Genomic DNA, 24174 nt, shown 5'->3' with positions numbered 1-24174 from the left:
TTGGTTTTGACCTTGGTCTGACCGTCATATCTGACATAAGGTCACTGTAATTTACTCATTCAATATTTGTGTTGCCTAAGAAAGCATCTCAGAAATGTATGCCTTCGTCTAACACTCCGTTGCTGAATATGATTGAAGGATTCCCTACAAATCGTCTTCGCTGAAAACCATGACCTGACTTTGACCTGCCATATGTCCGCGATCTTACAAGGTACATCTAAATTTTCGGCGTCAAACGACCCGCTATTCAATTGTCTACAGCCATGCAAATTTGACACGGCTATGCCGCACCGTTCGGAAACTATTCCGGAAAAACCTTAGGGGGCGGTGGGTGGGCAAGTCGACCCATCCCCCACCCGAGCGCGTATTAACAACCTTCTCTGCCCAGTTTATCGATCGTCGTCGCGATGTTGGCGCTTCACTAAGACAGGAAAACGTGTGCCTAGCCCCAAGAGCATACTTAATTCCACCGCTGACGTTTCAGCACCGGTTATTTTTGACAGCTTCGGTAGTCATGTTTACGCAAGTGATCATGCTAATTTGAGAAGCATCAGTCAGAAACGAAATTAGCCCCCTAATTTTGCATACCAGCATCCGCCACTAACGCAGGAACGAGTTACGTGCACCGTGTACGTGGCCATATGGTTGTTACTCGCACTGTGTATCGGCCATATTGGTGTCGCGTGCACCGTGTATCGACCATATGGGTGTTTCTTGCACCGTGTTTCGGCCATATGGGTGTTACTAGCACCGTGTATCGGTCATATGGGTATTTCGCCATTCTTTTTATGAAACATCCTGCTTAGATCCACGAATCTGAATAAATTTTACTTTTATGAAGCATCTTGTTTAGATCCACTGGTCAGAATAGATTAACACATATGCGTTATTCCATGTTTCTTGTTCTCAGCAAACCATTCACAAAATTCTTGGCCTTCACACGCAAAAGAGATGACGCTCTGGTGGTCGGATATGTTGATGATGATTTGGGCTTTCGGGCATACCGACTAGAATGGTTACATGGCGCCCATTGGTGGTCGGTTAAAGCGCTTAGTCACAAAAACATCCGCGCAACCGCCGAGATCTCAGGCGGGTTACATCCTTCCCCCCCCCCCCCCCACCCTATTATCATGGAACTCACGCGAAACCCACCGCATGGAAGGGAGGGAGGAAGCATGGAAGAGAGGTTTCATTGTGTTTGCATTGACGCGCCACGACAAACATCACATGGCGCCGCAATTTTTCCATCAGCATGTAAGTGTTCTTCGTTCGACCACCGATCATTCTGTATCATCTACATCTAGCTGTCGTGATGGTCATTAGACCCCGTGAACATATGCGATATCGGCCGCCTATATGAAGATTGGGCCACTACTACTTTCGAGTTTCAAACCACTCATTGGTGATAACATCCTTCGAACGATGACCGTAGGCCCACGTCATTGGCAACAAATTTAACTCTGCGATGATCATGGTCAGACTAAATATTTGTTTATCTGCTACACCCCGGGTCCCACAGTTGTTTATATTGCAGCACGTAATTATTTGTTTATTTACACTACCACGCCGGACGACCCCAATATCAGGCCCACAGACGCCGAGCGACTGACGAGCTCCTAAGCACTGTATGAAAGCAGAGCTGTAGTCAATATGCCTGTACATGCCTCGCAGGCCAACGCCACGTGAAGTCTTTGAACGCGGCACTTCGTCCGCACCGATCGCGACTGTCGGCGCGGTGAGCGATAAAACATGGCTGTCTACGCCGTAGCAGGCCCATGACACGCCATGGCATGTAAGCTCAGCCCGACCAGCGCCGCGCCGCTGAGTTCAGCACAATGGGCGCCCGTAGACAGCGCCCGGCCGCGGTAAACACCCGGAGCGGGGCGACCCGGGGCCGCCACAACAGAACACCTGACACACCTGCTGACCCCGCCAGGCCGCGGTGTGCACCCGAACGGAGCAGTCCGGCGCCGCCACAACAGGACATCTGACAATCTGACACACCTACTGACCCCCACCAGGCTGCGGTGGGCACTCTAGCGGAGCAGTCCGGCGCCGCCACGACAGAGCATCTGACCCACCTACTGACCCCGGTCGAGGCGAACGGCGAGTGGCCGGCACCCGCTCGTGCCCACCTCCGCGGCACGTCAACAAGCCGGGATCGATGGAGACCGTCGGCGGGGGCGGCGAGCAAACAATCGCCCCGATACACGGCAAAGAACGACCGTGCGTCCATCATGCGCACGCAAAAACCGGCCGCCGGGGCGGCACGAGCGGCCCGGCCACTGCCCTCGGCGGTTCTTTGTGATCTGGCAGGGGTCAAGAACTGAAGCACCACTTCATCGGTCGTCTGCTATCTTGCTCGCAAGCCACGTCGATACATTACAGCAGCCACGTCGGTGTGGGTGTCTGCCACCGCGGACGCATGTGACAGCCAGGCGTCATGCTCCCGAAGCAAGTTCCGCGCCGTCACGTCGCGCGCGTCGTCAATTGACGATGCGGAAACAATGAGTGGGTCAAAGCCCGACTAACAGCCCTCGACTGCTCCAAGCCGAAGCCGACAACAGCCGTCGCGTGACGGCAGCGCAAGTTGCGATGGCCCAAAGCCAGAGCAGCGTCATGCCGTGTGTTATTGATGCTGCGCACGCAGCCCGCATTACCGGCGCAAAAACGGAACACGCCCGGATAGCAAATAGCCAGGCGGAAGCTGTTGGCACCCCGCCTCTGCCGCCGCAGTGCGCGTTTTACGGCTTGCGAAGGCCGCTGGTGGGTGCGAGTGCTTGGGCGAATGGAACAGTTCAGCTTAGAAACCACATCGCCGAAGTGTAGACAGATGCTGTGGGAATTAAGCAGACGAAGGAATATCCTGCCAACTTAAACTTCTTACGAAAACGAGGAAATTGCCATAAAAAAGCGCAGCATCACAAATCGAAAACTTTCACAACAAAGGAAGTGACTACACTTCTGCACTTTACTATCTAGGCCTCTTGCGTCGCGTCGTAACGGCAAAGACAAAAAACTGCCACAACGTTGGTACGCAGGTGAAATGGTACCAGCCTTCAAACGAAACCATGTTGGAACTAACACCATCCAGACATACTGAGGCATAAACGGCAAACGGCTTTCAATAAGGAAGATGGCATGCGATGAAGGGACCGGAAACATTCTATGCACAAACTGAAAATTGTCAGTGTATCCTTTGAAGGGAGTGTTTCACTTTTGAAGATATTGAAGCAGGCATTGGATATGATGAAACAGAGTCACTTACAGGTACTGGTACACTTTTTGTAGAAAAGACTGCCCTAGACGGCACAGTCCTCTGTTTAGTAAATGTGCTCCTCAGTATGTTATGGTTTGATTGCGTCATCGTACATTGCATAACATTGATTGAGAGCCAATTGACGGCCGCTATATCTGGAAATCGCGCTCATGAACGCCAGATATGAAAGCCCACACAACTGTATTTTGCTTGGCCTTGATCGTCGCATGGCTGACCGGATTGACAGGATTTGAATGACGTTACTATGACGTCACGAATGCCAAGGTGACTTTGAAGTACTCTCCCCGATATACCTATCCCCATTTTCGTGGCACGGTAGCTCAGACACTACAGGGGCTTTGGTCTTAAGAAGGGCAGGTTTATGAACAGCACCGAAAGGTCTTCATGATGGCTTTTTCAGTTCCTAACTCCATATGAATGTGGAGCACTCCCTTTAAAGGAAACGAAACTGCACCGAAAATAAACGCGTGTCGTGTAGCACAAACCCAATTAAATGAGAACTGCACAGGTTTAAAAAACGTTATCAAATGTATTAAGTCTCAGCACAGTATAGCGCTCAGTCGGTAGGGACGGCAAGAGCACCAGCGAGTCAGAAGGCAGCAAACCAAACCGTCTCGAGAAGTTACAACTAAATGAAGCGCTGGAGCCATCTGCATACCTTCACAAGGTGCCCTCCTTTAGAATCAAGCACAACTAGCATCTGCAGCTGACGTGCAACTAAAACCCAATTAAGGCTACTACTACTTTCAAATCATACCACCTTTCCCTGCTCCCTTCTTTGGGGTGTTTTATTCTAATGACACGGCAGTGCCGGGAATCCTGAAAAAAAACACGCTTCGCACCCCCGGCTGCCAGCGACGGGCGGACGCATTGCTTGCGGCTGGCACAATCGCCTTGGAGTGACTCACTTCCAGCGGCGAAGCTATCCACTGGAGGCATTTCCTCCACAACAGCCTGCACTTATCTGCACCACAATGGCGGCCGGTGCCGCGTCGGCGGCGCGCGGCGCGCGGCGCGGGGGCAGGCGCCGCCGGCCGCGTCACCGAGTCTGGGTACGCGACACGCAGCGCCGGCAGCCGCCGCCCGCAGCGCGGGGTGCGCGCACGCGGCAGCCGAAATGCAGGACAGATGCTGTCGCAGACAAGCTTTTGATTTGTGGTGCAGCGCTTTACGAGGGTCATATGTCCATGTCGTGGGCTGCGGGGCTCTCGATCCATCACAATCAATGGATTCAGGTGGCTGTCAGGAGCTTCAGATCCGACCGCATCTGAAATTCGAAGATTCCAGGGGAAAGAGCCAAAAAGCCAGGCTGCAGCAGGCAGAGACAAAGGACGGCCGCAGCATATGTTTCTCCACCACATCCTATCGCGTGTTGCGGGGCCATGACGCCGCTCAGTGATGGCCTCGCCGGTCCGCACTGACATTAGGTAAACCACCGAGGCTTAATTCCCATGCCGCCAGCCCAAACCGCCATTTACTGTCTGGGAATTGGGAAGGGGTGCGGCTGCGATAACGTAACAACAACACTACGCGAAGCAACTGAATGGATATAATGGAACTACGCGACACACCCGTCTGCAATGGACCTCGCCACTTTGAAAAAGAACGACAGCAATGGCTGCCATCTCACGCGTGCGTCTGCAGCGTCACTGAGTAAGCCTTGACGTAAGGGGCTGCGACAAAAACATCTCAAGCCAAACGTATGTAGAACGGCAAGCATACAACACCGATATTACGCGTGTGCCCCAACGCGACACCGGGCCATGTCCACCGAAAGACATGTGTCACGCACCGACCCAGCCATGTCCAGCGACAGACATCCATCACGCCACCACAGACAGCAGCCTGCAGACGCCCAATACTCCGGCGCCGCCATCGACCTGGCCATGAGGTACCGGGCCAGTCGATCGCGCCCGACATGCAATGCAGAGCAAGGTACCGCCCCGGCGCCGGACGAGGGTGCGGAGCGCCTCGCGGTGCCTGGTGGCGCCCCGCTGTCGAGCCCGACGACGGGCTGCCGTCGGCGCCAGCGGCCTGGCGCGCGCCAGCCGGCGGCCCCTCTGACGTCAGCGGCCGCCTATTTTGGAGCGGTCCCGCTGGCAGGCCGGGGCGCGACGACTCACCCTGCGGAGACGCTGCAGAGCGAGCCGAGACGGCGCGAGCGCGAGCTCCCAAGCACCCCGCGGGGTGCGTCACACCCCGGGTCGACAGGAGGCGAGCGTGACCTCCCAGCCAGCCCGCAGGGTGCGTCACACCTCGAGCCGACACAAAGCGAGCACGAGCTCCCAGCCACCCCGCGGGGTGCGTCACACCTCGGGTCGACAGGAGGCGAGCGTGACCTCCCAGCCAGCCCGCGGGGTGCGTCACACTTCGGGCCGACACGAGGCGAGCGCGGCCTCCCAGCCACTCCGCGGGACACGTCACACCCCGGGCCGACGCGGGCCACGGCCACCTCGCCGCCACCCCACGGGGTACCTCACACCCCGGGCGGCACGGGCGACCGTCGACCCCCAGCAGCGGGGGCGGCCGCGTGCCAGCGTCAGGTGACGCATTAGTCACGCTGTCCGCATCGGGCGGCATCACCATACATCACCGGCGCCGTGAGTCGACGCTTGACGGAGGCGACCCAGCGCTTGCCGCGTTCCCGACCTAGCCCAGCCCTGCCTCGTTGTAGGGCCCTTCTGCCGCCGTCAGCAGTGGCGCCATGGGTCTGGCGACGTCGTGGGACACGCCGGGCGCGAGGAAAGCCGAGACAAATGGCCTCCATTAAGACAGAAGCCATTGTGTGCGCGATGCCATTAGCCGTCTTCACACCGGCGTTGCGTAGTGGGCGCCACGTGACTGGGAGCGATGTCGCGTTTATCGCAGCAGCCGGCTCGCAATGTGGGCCTTATTACAGACGGCAAAAGGTCGGTGTCCAGTATATGTCCGCTGATAGCATCACGCTGGAGGACGACTGCCACGAAAGATTACACGCGACGCTTTTGTTTGCTCAAACTGGCGCGATAAGCGATTAACCAAAGTATGCAATACATCGGCATCGGTAGGTCGCCAGTAGTCGTCCTGATGTCACGGAAAAGCACACCAATGTGCTGGACAAGAACGCAACAGGAATATAATGTGCCGAGCGAGACCGCGCGTAATACATACTGGTGGCGACGCAACGCTTAGGCCGCGGTCAGCCCGGCAGCATCAGCACTGATATGTATATGCAGCCCAGAGAGAAGGAGCGAGGCCTCCTGTCCGTCGCTACGTCAGGCTCACATCCAACATTGCAGGCAGATCCCACTGATACACCTGGCACACCGTCGGAAGCGGGTGGAAACAGACCCCCACAGGGGCAGATGGAGTGACAACAGACCTCCAGTGGGTCAGGTAGGGTTGGGAACACCTCCGCTGGGTCAGGTAGGGTGTGAACAGACATCCGCTGGATCAGGCAGAGTGAGAACAGGCCTCCGCTGGGTCAGATGTGGTGGGCACAGATCTCCGCTGGGTCAGGTAGGGTTGGGAACACCTCCGCTGGGTCAGGTGGGGTGTAAACAGACATCCGCTGGATTAGGCAAAGTAGGAACAGACCTCCACTGGGTCAGATGTGGTGGGCACAGACCTCCGCTGTGTCAGGTGGGATGGAAACAGACCTCTGCCGTGTCGGGCAGGATGGAAACAGACCTCTGCCGTGTCCGGTAGGGTGGAAACAGACCTCCGCCGTGCCGGGCGGGGTGGAAACGGACCTCCGCCGTGCCGGGCGGGGTGGAAACAGACCGCCGGGTAAAGCGGGGCAGGGCCTGGCCTCGCCTGCTCAGGCGGGGTCCGTCTGTCTGGCCGGCGAGATGACGGCTTGTCAGCGGTCCGTACACGGGCTGCCGCGGCCACTGGGGGCGACACATCACCCCCGCGCGGCCGAGCCGGCCACCCTTAATGGGTCATGGCGATCGTGTCCCGAATAGAGGCAACGAGTTAAGGCCCGGCCCGCCTTTGGAGAACGAGCCCGCCCGCGACCAAAGAGAAAGCGAGCGTTCTCAAGTGGGGCGAACTTGAGCGGGTTACCAAATGGAAGCACGGGTTCGTGTTCTGTGGCAAGAGACAGCGCCCATTAGGAGCAAACACAGCGACATTGTCGCTTTGAGACATTTGCCATGGGTTACTTCGCAGTTTGAAGGATGTCTCAATATGATGGTCAGGGAAAAAGGACGCAAAAAAATTGTGTCAGCATATACCAAGATTGGTTACCTGGAGAACAGCAATTACTGCATAAGAGCCGCCAACATCGCTGCTCATCAGCTTCAAATCTTCTCACTCCCAAACCATGACGACGTGTCCAAACGAACGCCGATACACGTCGCAACACGCATGTCCAACCCGTAAACAACAGGAGCACTAGCGTGTCCGCCAGAGGTCAGATCCGGCAGACCATTCTTCCCACTGGATACGGAGGCCTTCGCCGTTTTTTAGACACAGCGAGTTTTTAGCTGATAATCATCGACCCTCGAGACGCCAGAACGCGCTAGTCAAATGACGACATCAAACAGCCCACCCTGGAGTACATCATGCAAGTCCTCGGCGTTTACAGCAGTGCTCGTGGACATGAGCGTGCGCCGCCCCGCGGGCGCGGGCTGGAGGGCGGGACGCCACCGGCCAGTGCTGACAGTCCCTGCACCTCGGCCTCGCCCCGCCGCGGCCGCCGTGAGACGCGATGACCGCGTTTTCGGGGCGCGCCGACAACTGAGGTCACTATGTGCCCGTCCCAGACGGGCGGCAGCCGCCCTGGCCCTCCTCCGCGGCTCCACCACGCGGCCCTCGGGCGCCGTAACCCGCCCGCGCGGTGAGATCACGTGTGGACGCCGGGCCGCGGTGCAGGGCGTCTGTTACCATGGCGACTGACCCTTCCGCGGACAGGCCGGGCCGGGCCGGGCCGGCAGGGTGGCGCCGGTCAGGTCATCACGCGCCCGGCCGGTCCGGCGGCACGACAGATGTCTGTCGGCGCCGGCCCGGCCCAGCCAACGGTCTGCTCGCCCATCAGCTGGTCATGGTACACACACTCTACCCGACAGACGAGCATAACCTGCCGACCCAGCACCTGCTCATGGTACACACACTACCCGACAGACGAGCATAACCTGCCGACCCAGCACCTGCTCATGGTACACACACTCTACCCGGCAGACGAGCATAACCTGCCGACCCAGCATCTGCTCATGGTACACACGCCACCCGACAGCCGAGCATAATCTGTTTACGCCTGCTTGAATTTCCATCCGTCGATAGCCTTGTGCCAAGGGCATTATGCCATTAGATCCTGCCACTCCGTCGTACCAAATCCACCCAGTCGTGCGTACAATCTACGGCTGTCTCACGGGAGCCGACCTGGTCACCACATCGGTAAGGCCGCATTTGTAAGCCGGCGTCTAAGCATAAATCATATCTATGTACAGCGTGGGCCATCCGTGTGATACCAGTGAACACCACAATGTCACGACATTCTCAGCACGTCAGCTTAAGCGTAAATGATCGTGTTTGTCTGATCGCATTAGTCCGACAGCACATGCCTAGAATGCCTCCCTGAGCCACAATCTGAGCAGACGTAATACAGTCTGCTGGAGTATGGCCAACTGCGGGTAAGCGCACTCAATAAACAAACTTTTGACAAGATAGAAGCTATCGTCGCTTTCACGTGACCAGTTTGAAAAGGAATTTAGCATCCATACATGATCCCAGGCAGCCAACACACGGAATCACTGACCGCCCTATCACACTATGATAACTTTATCATGTCAAGCTCTCATTTATCCTTTTTAAATTATTTAACCAAATCAATGTATGCGAGCCCTATTTTGTAACACACAAATTGAATTCCTACAGGCGCTGGTAATGACCAGTGATTCTTCTAGCGAAATACCGGGATTTCGCGTGCACAAGGCTGAATTGCAATGACCTTTTCCTTACCGTCGCCTCGGGAAGCATTCGCAACCAAAAGCACTGCCCAATAAACTTCGACATCCAGCTCCCGTCCTGTTGCAAAACAGCAGCGAACTATTTAGCATAACTACTTCAGCCTATGCGTATACAAGCCCAACTCGTGAGACTACTGGACCAGCAAGTGAATAGAATTGTTGATGCAAAGTGGTGATCACATACTAGGTGAATGATGATAAAAAACTCATAACTGCAAATGATGCAAACTTGGCGAATGGACTTCTGCGAACGCAATTAATGGCAAATGAATGCAATGAAGGGTCATATCTCACTACGGCGAAATGGAAACCATGCATGTTTTGTGACGTGACGCCTACGTCACAGCCAGCCGGCCCAACACACAATTGGAGCTGGAATCCACTGCCCTGGTAACTCCTCACCTTCCAGATCACAGATCCGTAAAATAAAGGTATTGCTAATCATCAATCGCTGCTAAGCGTCCCATCGTAATTCGGACGACTTATACGTCACTTGGCGACTGGACCAGGCGACAGCATCATGACGGAACGGCAGAGTCTGGACCGGACTTCAGTGCCTGTAGCAGACGGCAGCGTCCAGACCGAACGGCAGCGTCAGGACCGGACGGCAATGTCTGGACCGGACGGACGGCAGTGTCTGGACCGGACGGCAGTGCCTGGACCGGACGGCAGTGCCTGGACCGGACGGCAGCGTCAGGACCGGATGGCAGTGTCAGGACCGGACGGCAGTGTCTGGACCGCACGGCGGCGTCAGAATCGAATTTCAGTGCCTACAGTAGACGGCAGCGTCAGGACCGGACGACAGTGTATGGACCGGACGGCAGTGTCAGGACCGGACCGCAATGTCAGGACTGGACGGCAGCGTCAGGACCGGACGGCAGCGTCAGGACCGGACGGAAGCATCGAGGCCGGACGGCACCATCTGTCAATCTCTGCTGGCGACCGCTGCCCTCAGACCTCACCGCCGCGGCGGCAAAATAAGCTATGACGTCACCGCCCGTCGACGAACCGCGCCATCAACCCGGCCGCACGGCGCGGCACGGCACGGCAAGGCACGGCACGACGCGGATCATGCATGCCCTGCATCCGGTGACCCATCCATCAAGCGGCGGCCCCTCCCCCCGCCGCTAAGCGGCACGGCCAGGTCAGCAGACGGCCGGACCGGCGGCTCGGCACGGCTCCGACACACGCATTTTTGTGGGCCGAGTACGTGCACGCGAGCGGAAGCACGCGCTCCGATCAAAGGCTCGGCGCCAAAGATTCCTTTGAGCTGGAGCGGTCGTTGGCATAATGGAATGCCAGCTCAGGAGACGCCAGAAACATCAGCAAAACAACATTAGGTGTTCTTAGCGCTGATTCAATCCATGAACACGGTTAAGTGGCACCTTGATCAGAACAGTTAAGTTATGCTTAAAGGGAGCGCCCCACTTTTGGGGCATATCTCAAAAGCATACTCTAGCGAAACCTAAGAATCAGTCAGGTCTAATAATGACACTGGGTAGCGCCACGGCAGCACCATCACGGCTTAATAAGGATAAAACTTAAATTGCCTTGTGGTCCAAAGTCCTCCGTAAACATTTGGTGGCAGCATTACACTTCTTCCTTCCTTGGTAGCCCGGAGTGTATCCCGAGTCCGCGACAACTGCTGTTGTCGCGGACTGCTGGCAAGGGGAGCACGGCGTTGACAAAGAGCTACTGATGGTAAAAGCCCCCCCCCCCCCCGCCGACAAGAATCACCGGATATGGCCTAGTTACTAAGGAGGGGCCCGGTCTTTTTCGTTTTATAATCATTTTTACCTTTTGTAACGGGAACAGAAGTCATAACCTACCGCGACGTCAAACCTGTTTGAATTTTGCCGTCAGTAAACTGACGAAATCAGGCGGTCGTTGACCGCATGGAATAAATCACCGGCGCTCTTCATTAGGTATTTAGCACGCATCTACTCCGCTTTTGACGAGCGGCAATGACGTCATAGGGGCGTCAAAACAGGCAAAATGATGAGACTCGCACCACCGTTCGGCGAAGTCAGTCCTAGGCGACGGCCGTGCCAACTGTCACCGGGGCGTGACGCCGTCACAGCCCGCGTCACACCAATGCCCAGGCAAATCTGAACGGTGGAGCGTGCGTGCCGACAGGGCCCGTTATCTTTCGGGAGATTGAAACATTTTTGGAATGCGCTTAAGTTTGGGGCATCCACATTCGCATTTGGAGCAACTGGCTTGGAGTACAGATGTGCACAGGTGGGGCTTCGTCCACACTCCGTTTTATAAGCGTTGCTACCCCGGGGTAATAGAAGACGCCAATCCATGTCTGCCCGCAGGCAAGCTGCCCAAATGACCAGGATATGACCGTCACTGGCTAGAGATCACCAACTCGGGCTCTGGTCGTTCGTGCTCGAGCTTATCGATGGCAACTTCCGGCCCCCGTCCCGCCCCCGCCCCTCCCCGCCCCGCTCTGGACAGCCCTGTCACGTCCCCGCCCCGCTCTGGACAGCCCAGTCCCGTCCCCGCTCCGCACGCCGTCATGACGTTCCCAGCCTTATCGCGCGCAGCGTGGGCGGACGAGGCGCGGCGGCTGGAGCCGCGACTCGTCGCCGTCCGCGCGCGGCAAACCTGCTCGGCGGAGACGACCACCCGTGGTCAATACGTCCCCGGCGGAGGGCGCGCCGCGGCGGCCCCACGGCGGGGGTGACCGGTCAGGTGAGAGGCACACCGGGCAGGCCTGACACGTGCGGACACCTGAGGGAAACGAGCACGTGCTTGGTGGACACGTGCAGGCGCCCGGCGGCGGACACGTGCAGACGCCCGGCACACATGTGCAGACGCCTGCGCCACAGCGCGAGGCAAAGCAGCTGTGTTCTGAGTAAGAGGCGCCGCCGCCGAGGCAACGCGCCGAGACTTCCCAAAAGAGTCGTGTCGAACGGGTCATTCACGAACCTGCAAACCAACCGATGTGGACCAAACCCCCGTTGAATTCCAAAACAGCGAGTACGCCTGGCCTGTGGCAATTAGAGATCTCTTCCACCACACAATGTCTACGCCGCCACCACACCCGAACGAGCCAAACCTGGACCATATCAAGTCCGGTCGGCATCGAAGGCGTGGACGCTGGCCCACGGACGGCCCAACGCCGCCCACCTGACGTCGGGACCGGGCCCCGGAGACAGTGCGCTGGCGCGACCGGGAGCCGCCGTCCGTCGGCGGGCCACTTACCGACCCGGCCCTCGGGAGTTAGTCAGCGACAGGCGGGGAGCCAGCTGGCGCCGCCGCCCGGACACCACCGCCCGTGTACACAGCAAACAGCGGCCACGCCCGCCCAACGAATGGAGCAGCGCCGTGAATGAGCGGTCCGTGCCAATAACGGTGCGAGACGGGGCGACAGGCCGACGGTCCAGTCGCCTCGGCGGGCACGGCGGCGTCGCGCGCCACGATCGGCCGCCACCAGCGCCAGCCTCTTTTCTGAGCCCACAATGGTTAATACACAGACGTTTGCAGGTTGTTGAGCACGCGATGTTGGCGGGTCATGTTGGCCGACAGCAATACAACACCGCACGTTGAGTTACTACACTGCTACCACCCCTCCGCTAACATTTTACAAGCACAGTCACCAAAGATCTTTGAAGCCCGTTACATACGAAAGCAAGGATATTGCACGGCCGTCTCTGCTGCGAGTTTCGGCGGCAGACCATTGTTTCGTGCGCGTCTGCTGTCAGTTCTCCGGTGTCGTGCCGCGCACTGCAAGCTACCGCAACGAATCAGCAAACCGACCATTATGAATGCAGTGACGCTGCGCCTACCAAGGCCCTGACTAATCACCCATGTCCGAGCAAGGCGCCCATTCATCACGTGTCCAGGATCACGGGAATGCTGCCCGCAGCCGAGACGTCGACAGCTGCAGGCGGGTCACGTGGTAGCCGCCGGCGTCCGCCCTGGCCGCGCTGCCAGTGGCGCCCAGGCGCGTGCGGGAAGGGCAGCCGCCAGTCTCAGCTCTTGCCACGCTGCCAGCGGCGCCCCGGCGCGTGCGGGAAGGGCAGCCGCCAGTCTCAGCTTTTGCCGCGCTGCCAGCGGCGCCCAGGCGCGTGCGGGAAGGGCAGCCGCCGGTCTCAGCTCTTGCCGCGCTGCCAGTGGCGCCCAGGCGCGTGCGGGAAGGGCAGCCGCCAGTCTCAGCTCTTGCCGCGCTGCCAGCAGCGCCCCGGCGCGTGCGGGAAGGGCAGCCGCCAGTCTCAGCTCTTGCCGCGCTGCCAGTGGCGCCCCGGCGCGTGCGGGAAGGGCAGCCGCCAGTCTCAGCTCTTGCCGCGCTGCCAGCGGCGCCCAGGCGCGTGCGGGAAGGGCAGCCGCCAGTCTCAGCCCTTGCCGCGCTGCCAGCGGCGCCCAGGCGCGTGCGGGAAGGGCAGCCGCCAGTCTCAGCTCTTGCCGCGCTGCCAGCGGCGTCCAGGCGCGTGCAGGAAGGGCAGCCGCCAGTCTCAGCTCTTGCCGCGCTGCCAGCGGCGTCCAGGCGCGTGCAGGAAGGGCAGCCGCCAGTCCCAGCTCTTGCCGCGCTGCCAGCGGTGCCCAGGCGCGTGCGGGAAGGGCAGCCGCCAGTCTCAGCCCTTGCCGCAGCTGCCAGTGGCACCCAGGCGCGTGCGGGAAGGGCAGCCGCCAGTCTCAGCTCTTGCCGCGCTGCCAGTGGCGCCCAGGCGCGTGCGGGAAGGGTAGCCGCCGGTCCTTGCCCTCCTCTGCCGCCCTGCCCCTCCCTCCGGTACCGGTGGTTGCAAATCAATGTTACCGGTGGTTGCAAATAAATTAGAAAGATTGCAATAACTGCAGGATAGGATTAGGTATGCCGAACACATCACAACAAATATAATCTGTTTTAAGGCAATGAATGTTACGAGTCGTAGAAGCGTCTCTTAGCATTCAGCAGGTTGCAACCGATTCGAAAATGGATTGATGAAGCTAAATAAGGAGACCACAGTCATGGAAAAGGCCAGCATGATTTAGCACATTGCTCGCGACCTAAGTCAATACCCACATACCAAGAATATTGAATAAACGCGACCTGCAAGCACGCAGCAGACAGATACTGATCGGCAGAACGAACTATCTTACAATCAGCACATCAACGCAAACCTACCAACGAAAAAATGGGGACTCGAATTCGCAATGGCATTAATGTCGAAACCAGTCGCCTTTGTCACCCTTAGCCAACCGGTTACCGCGAAACTAAGGTGTTGGCTACAGCCCGCTGGCCGACACCTCCCAAATCTCCCCTGTGCCACGTGCAACTCGCCACAACCCGCTGATCAGCACTGCCAAAACCCCTCCTCGCCACGAACAATCGCACGCCATGAGCCATGATGTCATGCCGCATTGTGAAGTGCGATTGATTGCGAATGATATACCGTGAGTTCAGAATCCTAGCTTGGATGTATCCTGCTGCAACCCGTAACAATTCGTCTCAAGGACGCCCAACCACAAAGGCATCGACTTTTGAGAATGGCATGCCTAGTTTTCTTAAAAATGAAATTTGCGAGCCCTTTATGGTTAGCACAGCTGCCGTTCTTTCTACTTCGCCTGCCTGGCGCGAGGAGACACATGCCCGGCATTCCCATTCGCAGCTATCTGGCCACGCCCGGCTAAACATCCTTCGCTTTACACTTTACGTCATGATCGCGGAAAATGTTTGCAAAATGGCCGATAAAGACATACAGCCCCACAGTCAGCCGGACAAACGGACAAACGGAGAGGCGGGCGGACAGACCGAAGGACCGAGCGCCCCACAATCCGCCAGCCGACGGGAGGATGACCGAGCAGGTCTCCTCCCACCTCGACGCTGAACTGGTGGAGCTCAACTCTTTTCCGCTGGGTCGCACACCGCCGTCCTTACCGGCGGGGCGGCGGGCGGAGCCTTACAAGGCGCCGGCTGGCCGGGCCACCGTCCGTCCCAGACCGTCACATTCCTGCGCCCGGCCTGCCCGGCCAGCTGGCAGCGCCGGCAGACGGACGACAGCGGCCGGCCGCGCCGACACGGCCACCGCTCGCGGCGGTCTGGTCCAACAGACCCTGCTGACGCGGACCACCACATACCGGCAGGTCAGGTCTGGTCCCACAGACCCCGCTGACGCGGACCACCACATACCGGCGGGTCAGGTCTGGTCCCACAGACCCTGCTGACGCGGACCACCACATACCGGCGGGTCGGGTCTGGTCCCACAGACCCCGCTGACGCGGACCACCACATACCGGCGGGTCAGGTCTGGTCCCACAGACCCTGCTGACACCGTCCGGCTGGGCCGGCCTGGTCCCACAGACCCCGCTGATACGGACCACTACATACCGGCGGGTCGGGCCTGGTTCCACAGACCCTCCTGATAGACCATCACGGCCGGCGGGTCCGGATAGGTCTCACAGGCCCCCTGATACAGACCACGACGGCCGGCAGGATCCAGCCCAATCCACAGACCCTGCCGGTCCGATCCGCCGTCCGCAGGAGAGGCCGGGCTGGCCCTAGACTCTCGGACCGAGCTGGCCAAGTCTTCCCTAAGCAGGAATGCGCTCAGTGGTGGAGGCAACGAACGAACCGGTCCTACGTAACCCAGGGTCCACTCAATGATGGGAGTGGAAAGAGCGATCTGTCATTAACTCTGCCCCCGTCTGCACCGGGCTCTCTAGGCACCCAGCTCCGATGCCAGCAGCGATTACATCACAGATCGGTGGTGGCGGGCAACGTGGCTTACACGCTCACAGCCTGACCTGCCGAGGGCTTGGCAGCAGCAGATGTTGCAATAGGGGCTGTTCGTACCACTTTATCTAAAGACGAGGCGATTGTATTCTCTACCGGTAAACAAACTACGGTCTAAGCACGAATTCTGCCCGCATATAAATAAACAAATAGCACAATAGCGACCTCAGTCTGCACTCCTCTCATCGTGAACGCCGGCTGCGGTTACCGCTCGCCAGCTGACCTTCGCCCTGACGGACGAGCTGGGCTCGCCTGATCCGTCGCCAGCTTCTGACGCTGTTGCTAGGCAACACGGGCGGCCCCGTGCTAGGCGTCTAAGGCACGCAACCGGATTGCTGCCGGCAGGGCACACTCGCCGCTGACTCACCGAATCTCTTGCAAAGAATTGCATTGATGAATGTTGATGACACGTAACGTTGCTAGGATGTCATTTATTAAAGGTCATTTATTGTCATGTCATTTATTCACTCGGCTTCGTTGGAAAAGCAATCATGGAAACGCGCAAAGGCAGCTTAGCAACAAGTGCTGCCCCCTATGTCACGCGCCCTTGCCAGGAGCTTCCCCGCAAGATGACGGACGAGGAACGAGGCTGCGAACGAGGAATGAGGCTACGGCGAGTCTCCTTCAAGGAGCGCCGACGCCGCTCTGTCACAGCGCTGCCGATCGCCGCACGAGCCGAGGCGCGTCACGCGCCCGGCCAGCGCGCCTGCTGCCGAAGGCCACGGGCCGTCAGCAGATGACAATCTGCGCCCGGTAAGGACTCCTTTCGTTCATCCCACATTCCTCCTGAGCGGCGCACAAGTCAAGCGCCCATACCCGGACCAGGCGACGCCGACCGCTCGCCGCCAAAACACCACGCATTGGCCTTGGGTTCAGGAATAATCGGCCCCACCTGATCTGGGCCAATCACCCGAACCATGCATGGACTAGGCGTGTGAACCGACACGAACAGTTTGCAGACGGCTGTGCGTTCAGGCATGATGCGGTTGATTGGTTTTACTGACAATAAGGAAGCAGTTGTGAAAAAACTGTGAAGCAATCACATGAAGCATGCCTGTGACCCTTAGCCCGCGCCCGGGCACCTGGTTGAATGCCCTTCGCTCGGATGTGGGGGTCAATTTCCCCCCTTCCCCTTGAAATCTGAGAAACTAGCTAGAAACACAAAATTCACAGGGTGGGATGGCCTGTATGCGACTTCACCTGTCAAATTTTGAGGGTTCTTTGGTCATGACCCTGTGGTCAAACAAGGTAAAAAAGTCAAAACCTAAATTGGCGCCCTAAGTGCCCCCAGACGTCCTCCTACAACCGCCGTGGAGCAAGTGCCAGATAGTGCCACATTGGCTTGGAGCATGGTGTTGTCCACCAACTATATGACAAGGGTTTTGGGCGTTTTGGAGATCTCTGACCTAACCCACGACTCCATGTTCTTAATATCCAAGAAAATGTCCTCAATAACAAATGGGCCACATCCGGCGATTTTCTTTTCTGTGGGGAGGGCCTTTCTGATCAGGAGCCCTTTATTACCCCTGCGCCTACTCCCCCCCCCCCCTCCCCATCCCGTGCAAAAGCTCTGGCTACGGCCCTGAATGTGATAGTGCAGACTCAGGTGATCTCAGACTTTTGGCCTCTGTTTCCGTCTCTATTCCCCCACCACCAGCAGGCCAGCACTGGCGGGGCTCACGGTTACGCACCTCCTACCTGACATGGCTCGGAATTCGAGCGGGCTCGGAACTGCACCTAGTTTGATGACCTAGAATCATATTTTTTCCCAGGCGAAAAAAGGCAGCTAATAAAATAGCAGCCGACTCTGAGTCGGATCAGTGCTCAGGGCCCCTTAGGCCAAACTCGGAAGGTTTTGTGGTTAGACCCATGCGTGCTCTAGTCCCCATGAAAAAATATCGAGACATTTAACATTCCATATTATCCCGAGCAGTTGAGTGGGCACCCTGGAGTTCAGAATCCTTCCTTCCTTCCATCTTTGCGTGCGACGCGCAGTCAGTTTATTTTTCCCTCCCAGTAGCACCAAGGCTCGCGGTCGTAAATATTCCAGGAATCAATGCTTAGTAATTTCTTCGCCGTCTCCAACATTCGTGCCTTTTTCGTACACGGACAGCAAGCCCTAATTGATGGCGTCATAGCTGCCCGCTGCGGCAGCCTGGCTTCGCCAGTTCTGCCGGTGTCCACCTGTCATACGGTGTCCACCCGTCATACGGTGTCCATCTGTCATACTGTTCGCACGGGACGCGTGACGTATTTTGGCAGACTCTTCCGGCGGCGAGCGGCCCCGTCAACACGTCGCCACTGCCACCACTACCGCCACCGGGGACACCTCAATGCCGACAGGTGCGCCGGCGTCACCGCCCGTATAGTCATCGGCGCCTGCGGTGCGCACGGGTGTAGGCGGCAGCGGGTGGGATGGTAAGGCGCGGATGAGGCGTCATCGGCGCGGCTGACGCGCCACGGGCGCGGGCAGGAGACACTGCTGCGAGACTGTGTCCGTTTACTTGTGATAGCAAGGACAGTGTTATGCCCGCAGCTCATGTTTATGCAATCCAGCGCATCTTGTCGCTCATGATTACGCGAGTGCTTTGACGGCCGTTTGACATTGACATTAAAACAGCAGTGGTTTTCCCGCCGGTCGTGATTACCGAGACCCCTTATTTCATCTGCTGACGTAGTAACGCAGCAGTGCTTTTCCCCAAAGCGGTCGTGATCGCATTCCAGTGTGCGCCCAGATTAGTAATGCACACGGACCTCGGAGGCGCCAGGTGCCAAGGTCAGCATTCGTGTGTGTCTCCAAATGGCCACGCTGTGTCAACCCAAGTAGCCCCGTCTCACGTTTTATTCCGGAACGTTCCTGCTGCGATCAACGTCACCCTCATTTTAAAGACAACGTCACTTTGTTCGCCAGTCATGACAGTGCGTATGCGTCGGTTATGACTACATGATTGCAAAGCTGCTTAGTGTTCTTGTGGTTACAGATACGAGAGAATTAAGGTATATCAACGAAAACGCATTCGTTTTCGTCTTTATAGTTCAAGTAATTCATACTACAATCCTGTAAATGTGTCGATCATGTGTATCTCCCACGATTGTATGGCAATCTTTCACACGCGTAAGGATCGCTTGAAGCTCTGCAAAAGCACTGAAGATAGTGTGGGGTTCTCTGAGAAGAATCTTCAAGGATATGTGAAAACAAAGTGGGTTTCTTGATATGTACGGAGGTATCGGCGAATTTCTGAGAGGCTCATCTGATACCGGGATGGGTTCTCAAACATTTTTTGGAGGAGTTTCATCAGCGAGGCCATCAGGGACTGTTAGAGTGCTATGGGTAACGGCTCTCCACGCCGTTTCAAGGTTCTCTGAGACCATCCCCAAATGCCGTGATCACATGAGAGTGGAAACCCTTCCTTGAAACAAGGCAAAGTTATCACTGTCTCTCAGTGAAATGAAGGGCTCCCACCGATTTCGTCCAGACCCCTAGGCCAAATTCAGCATGTTGTCATCCTTACAATCTTATTTCCCCAGTACCTGGATCGTTTCCCGAATAGCCGGAACCTCATCAATAGCGTTACACATCACGAATCTACAGGCGTGTCAATTGCCTTGCCTGCTCCGGCGGGTCACTTTCTGACACTGCTCTCGAGAAGCGCAGATGGAAAGGAGTTTTGTGGCGTGTCGCCTACAAAAAGTCATCAAGAGTGCAGATGGAGAAGAACACAATGCAAACACTACGCGCACACTTGGCTCCTTCAAAAAATATCATGATTATATTATAATAACATCAGTAATATTAGAATAATACCATAATATTTAAATATTGCTTGTGGTAGTGCGAAGCTCGGGTTCTCTTACTACTGCATAAACAATGGAATGTTTTCAAATGCTTCACTTAAAATTAGTCCTAAATTGTAAGCATTTGCCAAAAGCGTGTCCACTAGCCACCAGCGCCGCCAAGGGATTAGAGGATTAAGCCCACTTTACTCCGCCTCTGTACGGTCCACACGCATCGGGGTTGTGGTGACCCAGGTGAAGATCGGAGCTCGTGACGTCACTTCCGGGTGCACCTGCCAGCGCCTGACACATCGACCGCCTGGATCACATTGACATGAGGGAGGGGGCGAGCTTCCGCGACACAGTCGTTGGCCGCCGATGGCCACCGATGGCAGCCTGCTGACCCAGCGCTGACCGAGGCGGGGTGTGACGCAGAGTCTGACCGGCGCCACATCCGGCGGTCTGACGGCGCCGCTGACCCAGCGCTGACCGAGGCGGGGTGTGAAGCAGAATCTGACCGGCGCCACATCCGGCGGTCTGGCGGCGCTGCCACCTGTCGTCGTCACCTGACCACAAGCCCTGTCGGGTTGGAGCAGACAGCCTGAGCCTGCAGACACCCTGAGCTCTGACGGCACTGCCATCTGTCGTCGCCACCTGACCACAAGCCTGTCGGGTTGGAGTGGATACCCTGAGCCTGCAGAGCCTGTGGACACGCCCTGCCGTGCACTGACCACCAGGAAGCTGCCGGTTGCGACAGTGCAGTGCCGTGTGTCCGGAGTGACAGACGGATTGCAGTGCAGCAGCGACCGGCAGCGCCGCATGACTGTTGGAAGACGCACTGTCGCCGCAAACTGCTGACTATAGCTATGGAAACATAATGGATAGTGGCAACGCTGGACAGGCGTTAGCGAAACACGCCGGGTACGGCCAGTTGTTACCTTCATTACGCAAGGACATCGTGCAGTATACATGCTCTGTCATAATTTCACGTAGGCCACAAAAAAACACGCTCCAGAAAAGACAGTGACAAGCATCAGTGATTGGAATGATCGTCTCGACTCCGTTGCGCGAGCATCCATTCTCACCAAAAACATCTCCTTGTCGCCTATTCATCCCCGTCAGCACAAAAACCGCCTGTCCCGATGCCGTGCATCTTGACGCGTGGCTTCGCTACATGCCGGAATACCACACACGCCAAACACCACATAGCGCACGATTGCCGACACAGCCATGCCACTGTTCAGCAGCGATACACTACCTGCAAATGTTTGCTTGTGCCAAACACAAGACAAGCGAGAACTTCTGTTCGCGTCGAACCAAATGCCCTTTGTGTGCGCAAAATGATCTTAGTAATCGGCGCGCCATAAACCCCAATCATCATCAGCCAAAGGCCGCTTGCTAAACGCGTGTTAAAATTCGAATTATTCTCCGCTGATGCCGTGAGCAATATGCCTGTCCCGCAGGGGACGCGGCGACCCACCATAGCCCGCCGGTCGTGTGTCGCCGCGCGAGGCTCGGGCGCCATGTACCTCCCTCCCTCGATCCCCTTTCCCGCTCCGCCACACCGGATACGGCACATGCTTGTCGGACGAGGGGATGATGGCTGCCATCCGGAAGAACGGCTGGGGCTCTGTCAGGAGGCCCGCATTAGTGACGCAGTATTCCGGCTCCTTTGCGTCTGCCACGGCGAAACGCATCCTGAACCCACAATCCAAGTCAAAACAACAGCAGTGCGACTCATACTTCAGCCCTCAAACCAAATGTCTGAGCAGCACAGAAAAGGTGGACACAGGGTTGGTGGTTCGGCTACCGACCGCTAGCGGCCTGCAGCATCACAAAAAGCCGTCTACGAGATACGTCTAATATGAGAGCCCCCAACCTCTTTCATCTCCCCTTGAACCGAAGACAGCGCGGCGCTGTGAGGCCCGTGACTGGGCCCCGCCGCTGTTGAGGCGCCAGCTGTGGCTGGCCACATTATGACTCAGAGACGACCACTCCGGGGAAGAGGGGAGTCATATCACGGCACCGTGCCGCACGTGTGACTCGGAACCACACATCTTGCCAGGGACACGTGCCGCGGGGTGACGGAGGTGGAGCGGTTGATGGAGCCCGCGCAACAACGCCGTGAATTCCACAATTCGCACTGTGAAATCGGCTAAACGCGGATGTTTTTTATACACAACTGTGTAACCATACAATTATTTGTTGTCTCCGTGGTTAAGAATATTCTTAAGATAGCGATGCATACCCTTCGTCCTTAAAATGTTATTGCTTGTGCCATTTATATTCATGTGGAAATAGGTACGGCCTATTGAGATAAGGCTTCGAAAAGTTAGAAGACACAGATATCTACGACTGTATGACGACTGAGTGATTTTGTAAGGACAATTTTTCATTCCACCGACACAGCAAAGCCGGAAGGCCAGAACCTCGAACGACGCATCAACAGGCTTATTAATGCGGCATTAGCGATCTTTTTCAATCAAGCATGCTTATACATGTTTGATTTGATTTGATTATATACATATATATATATATATATATATATATATCAATATATTATATACATATATACACTTGGCATTCTGTGCTTTTGATTACTTCCATTTATCAAGCTGAAGGGAGTGTTCCATATGTATATGGGGTTTGCACTGAAATAGCCATCTTGAAGGCCTTTCGGTGCTGTTCACAGTCCCGCCCTTCTTAAGACCCTTTATCGTGGCATAGCATCCTCTAGTTTCTGAGCTACACGCCCACAATGATGGGGAACTGTATGTCGGGGAGGGTATTCCAGTCATTTTGGCATTCATGACATAATAATAACATCATTGAAATCCTGCCATTCCACAGCCACACAGCATTCAAGGCCAAAAAAAACATAATCATAAACAAGTTGCACTTAATACTTTGTCATGCTAACTCCCTCATATATTAAGCCAGTTTGCAGCTGTTTCAAAAGAACTCCAAATGAAAACACCTAGATTTGAATTCTGAACACTACTGCAATAGCTGTAGCCTTTAAAACTACAGGGTGGCTCAGCTAGGAGTTGTTGTTGTCATGCTTCCCTCAATAGCTGCAAGTGTGTTTGTACCATGTAGTGTACTTATCATATAATTACAGCTATGGTGGACATACAATATCATCAGACTCCTCACTAAGATTTACTAATATTTTTATTTCTGTAAATTACACCACATTCCAAGTTTTTCACAAAAAAGGTAGCTCACATTTACTTGAAATGCAAGGTCATTCAACCATAGGCAAATGATGTTCTATCTCCACACTGACAAAGTATTCTTATAAGTTTAACATTGAATATGCAAATTCAAGTGGCCAATATCCAGGGGAAATCAGTTTAGGGGGTAAATTAGGTCACCCTTTTCAACTGAGCCCCAAACTGGACTTAAAGAAGTGACACCCCTGCACACAAAGCATGCATGAAACATGAAGAGCCGGGTCCACATAATGTGCATTGACGCTCTTATATACTTATTATGCATAAAAAATATCTATCTATGTCTGATGCATGACAGTGAGGTTAAATTGCACCCTCCAACGTCTCTAAAATATGCCTACTGCAGCTATGCATGCAAACTGAGATAAACACTGTAACATTTCAAACGACCCCCTCCACCATTCCAATATCCTAGCCTCTAGTATTGTATCAAAGACCCAAACAAAAGTACGTACTCACCGAAATATAAACATCTACCTTCAAGCAACTCAGGGCGCTTCAATCTTTGCCTGAGTCCGCTGTCCAGACACCAATCAAACTTGACAACCCTTACACTCACTCCCCGCCTCTCCTTCGACTCGCTCCAATCCTTTTAAACAAAAACTGTAATTGTTAAACCGCCGCATTTAGGGCAGGGAATGAAAACATTGACAGGCATGGCGCAACACAGACATATGCAACACAGCGAACACTAGCCGCGTTCGATCTGTCGTCAGCACGTTTGTCAGCCAAACGAATACTCAGAATCGTACATCACGCAAGACACAAAGGTATGCTGTCTGTCACGCGCACTGCTGACAAACGATAATCCCAAGATATTGTACAAGCATCGCAGAACGCAATACCAGTTAAAATATCAACCCTGAAGCGGGAGTTGAAAGCGGTTAGCTGTAAATTGGAGTTTTTTAGTTAAAGGCGCACAAATTCAAAGGCTAAAACAAGTAAAGGCAAAAAGCCGATGGCTGAAATTAAAAGCAAAGTCAATGTAGCAGGTTGAAAAAGGTGCGAGTCAAATATCAAAAGACACTGTGGAAAGACCGAAGGGATAAAGACAACGGTAATAATAGGCATACCACTTGTCTCCTACTCCCCTTGAGAAAGCCGCCTTGCCGCCTTGCCGCCTTGCCTAGTTGCATGCAAAAAGAGAAAGGACAAGTCTAAGAAACCCAAGTCAAAATGAAAGGGGTGCCTGGCAGCCCTGAAGCAAGTAAG

At 55.8% G+C, this 24174-nt stretch overlaps 2 protein-coding genes across 2 annotated transcripts in view; both read right to left on the bottom strand.

Moving 5' to 3' along the window:
• LOC119090611 (dnaJ homolog subfamily B member 6-like) overlaps window positions 1–23527 on the bottom strand; it is a 50124-nt gene extending 26597 nt beyond the window's left edge. The window contains exon 1 of the mRNA XM_037213445.1: window positions 23422–23527. The gene's annotated coding sequence lies outside the window, so the exon portion shown is untranslated. The remainder of the gene's footprint in view (window positions 1–23421) is intronic.
• Window positions 1–23642, bottom strand: part of LOC119090613 (dnaJ homolog subfamily B member 6) — a gene marked incomplete in the record, with an annotated part of 107551 nt that extends 83909 nt beyond the window's left edge. Inside the window, 1 exon segment of the mRNA XM_037213449.1 lies at window positions 23457–23642.
• Window positions 23643–24174: the final 532 nt, after the last annotated feature.

The sequence above is a fragment of the Pollicipes pollicipes genome, unplaced genomic scaffold (genome assembly GCF_011947565.3).
Source record: "Pollicipes pollicipes isolate AB1234 unplaced genomic scaffold, Ppol_2.1 Scaffold_3087;HRSCAF=3621_pilon_pilon_pilon, whole genome shotgun sequence".
Classification (NCBI taxonomy): domain Eukaryota; kingdom Metazoa; phylum Arthropoda; class Thecostraca; order Pollicipedomorpha; family Pollicipedidae; genus Pollicipes; species Pollicipes pollicipes.
This window is presented reverse-complemented; position numbering and strand designations above follow the sequence as displayed.